Here is a 3514-nt window from a genome sequence, read left to right as displayed (position 1 = left end):
TCAGTTGCTCTAACTGTGGGGTATACCATTCCTTCCGTTTCCTTTTCTTGTAATTACTACTAATATTCACTGTACATTTTTTCAGAGGGATGTTATTTTCAAATATATTCAAAAATGTGGAGAAAAGCCTGGTGAAAACAATATCAGCTGAACAGTGTTGAAGCCTAATAAAATGTGTGTCCCAACTGAAATAAGTGAGGGTATGTCTAAACCTATCCATCCTCTCTCTGCTCACAGGTCTAGTAATCACAATTTTATATTCTGGTTTGGTGCAGTCTGAAGTTACATTATAAAGACTAAGATATACTGCATCTTGGACTGAGTAAAGGAAACTAATTACATCAGTGGACATACAAGTTCTCTTAATATTTGTAAATATATTGTCTAGACAGGATGAGCCTCTGGTAGGTTTGTAGTTAACATAGTACAGGTTAAATTGCCGAAGCACATTTTTGAGCTGTGTCACAGTTTTTCTGTCCTTCAGGACATCAAAACTTGAATTGATATCCCCGCCAACGACAATATCGTATTTTTTTCCATTTCGTTATACAGATGTACATTAAGAGTTCCTCAAGTTTCTCCAGAAAGATATGGGGGTCACCACTAGGTGGCCTGTACACTACTAATATCATTAGCTTAAGGTTCTCAGTTACTAGACCTGATATTTCAAAATGCATTTCATCACAAAGGGTATTGAGATCCATCCTGCCACAGTTTGGTGCAAGAGGTGTTTTTGCATCTATTGCTACCCCACCATGTAAGTGCTGTTTTCTGCAATAGCAACTAAGTAGGGTATAATCATCCAACACTTTGTACCCAAGCTCATCCTCTTTACACCAATGTTCACTTAAACATAGAATATCTACCACGTTTTCATTTGAAAATTCGTTGACTGTTAAGTTTTTATCTGCCATACCCTGAATATTGAGGTAGCATATTTTAAACTCTACTTTAGGCATTTCTTTTTGGCATATTCTCTTAGTTGACATGACCTAATGTTGCCACATGAAAGTTGACCAGCTTGTGTCCTTATGTTACTAGAACACCCAGCCGGGTCTATGCATACAAGTTTTTTGTCACATCAGTTGAAACATAATCCAAACACATTACTGGTCTTTTTTCCTTCTCTAGCTTATCCAATACTATTCCAAGAATTATATCGCTTAAAACACATTTATGTACATTATTGAAATGTTGAACATGCTTGGTATGTCATTCCCACTGCTACAACTACTGGTGTTAATTAAGGAAACGTTCTTAAAGTGCTTACAGATAGCTTTGTATTCCTTGTTGGTCTATTCCACTTCCTTATTCACACATGACCTCTGGGACAAATCATGTCGATGAGGGACATTAACGACAATCACGTTGATGTGGGTTAACACTCTGAGAGTCTTCTTCAGTGTCGAAGTAGCTATCTTCCTTTCGTTTCTGCTGACGTTGTTTGCTCTGGCCATTACCACTAAAAAGTCTCTGTCCACAACAGCTGTGCTTTCTTTCTGATTTAACAGTGCCTTCTATTTCAAACTCGTTAATCACACGAGGTCCACTTTCCAATACATAGCTGCTAATCCTCTGGCGTAACTGTCTGAATAAATCTTGATTTTACGTTTTTTCTTATACCTTACTTGGCTGTTCTCTAAGTGTTGAGTGTCCTTCACAACCTTATCAGATGAGTATGCTGATACAGTTTCTATGTCATCTGTGTTTTGAAGACAGTTGTATTTGTTATTTAATGGTACCACAGAGTCCTGCCTATGTTTTTTGTTAATATGTTTGTAAGAATTCCCCTTCGATTTTGCAGTTACCCATCTACTGCTAGGCCTGTTGCTCATGTGAAATTTTCCTTGGCTGAAACTTCTGCTTTAAGGGAAACTTACCTTCTGAATGTGCCCCATACAATCACTCTTGCCTTTTTTTTAGAGGGGGGTGTCATTTACCCATACTCTTGTACACTTCTCCCCATAAAAAAAGTTCTTATGTGTAGTGTTTTGAGTTCACTTTGAAATGTTTTCTGGTTAAAGCTCTTCGATTTTATTTTTGATACAATATTCTTAATCTTAATTTCTCATTAATGAAATTGCAATCTTAATCCCATATAACCAATCTCTACATTTTTGGTATTTGTAGTATATCTTCACAAGTGACTACTTCGTAATAAACATAAAGGTATGCAATCTGTCCAAAAAGAAAGAAATGATTTAGAGTGGCATGATCAGTACCATTATGGGAAATTTTATAGTACAAGTGGTTTTATGGATGATAAGGTACAAGCCTGATGCCCCAATGGGGCACACCAGGACAACTACGAAAATTTTAATCATGTTTTTGTTCTGGGAGATTGGGTGCCTTATCAGACTATGGAGATTGATCTAACACATTTTAGACAAGAACTTGGAGTGGGTAGGTCATCGTAAGACAAGTTTTGTCTGACCTCATTGCCAACACCTGTCCAACTTGGGTGGCCTTGCTGTGTTACTATTGGCACAGCCAATGGGCTCACTGAAGAGAGCAAACCCCTTCCAGGCGGTGGTATATACAGGGTGTTACAAAAAGGTACGGCCAAACTTTCGGGAAACATTCCTCACAACACAAATAAAGAAAAGATGTTATGTGGACATGTTGTAGTGTAAGGACGTAAGTTTTGTATGATTGATTTTCTTTTGACATATGACCATGTGCAGACTTCGTCACCTACGTCAGTTACAACACACTTCGAAATTATTTAAATCCTTTTTTAAATTTGTCTCTGAATGGTTCTTGAACGAAACTGTAATTAAAACATCATCATTTGAGTCGTATGCGCAGCATTTCGTCACTCAGGCCAATTGGTTTGCACAAACTTTTCTCAATTTAGATGTCGTTTGTTTCTCCTCAGAAATTTTAATAATGCAAGTGATCTGCTTTAATAAATATTAGAACCACACTGAATAAACTTTCGAGATTCAAACTCGCGATGGACGTTGTCAAAAATTAATAATCTTGTCAAATAAATTACGTAACATAATTCTTCATAAATAAATTCTCGGAACACGTATTTCAACTTTAGTAGCATCCACTAGTTTATTATCTTCCTACATACAGACGTGAACCTGAGCCTTGACAAGACAGAACTGAACATTTACAACATGATTAAACTTTCTATGATGTCATTGTTGTAGAAACATTACAAATTCTTAATTTTCAATTTTTAGAAGCACGACGCAACAACTCGGTTTCAGGATCTTCTGTTGCTCTTTGGCTGTCGACTCGCGACGTATAGTGGCCAGCAATTTTCTCTCTGGTCCTGGCAGCGAAGATGCTGTCTCCGTTCGTTGCGCCGCCCTCTCCGTACATGAAACATAAAAAATAAATACAAAGCTTTAGACAATTCACAACCATTACAAATATTACAAAAATACATAAACAAAAAACTAAATTAAACTTATATTCACCTGCAAACTGGGCTGACACTGGTGGATGGGTGACGCTTCAATTTCGCGTCCAACTACATACCCCACCCACAAGCTCGGTT

The sequence above is a fragment of the Schistocerca cancellata genome, chromosome 6 (assembly GCF_023864275.1).
Source record: "Schistocerca cancellata isolate TAMUIC-IGC-003103 chromosome 6, iqSchCanc2.1, whole genome shotgun sequence".
Taxonomy (NCBI): Eukaryota; Metazoa; Arthropoda; class Insecta; order Orthoptera; family Acrididae; genus Schistocerca; species Schistocerca cancellata.
This window is presented reverse-complemented; position numbering follows the sequence as displayed.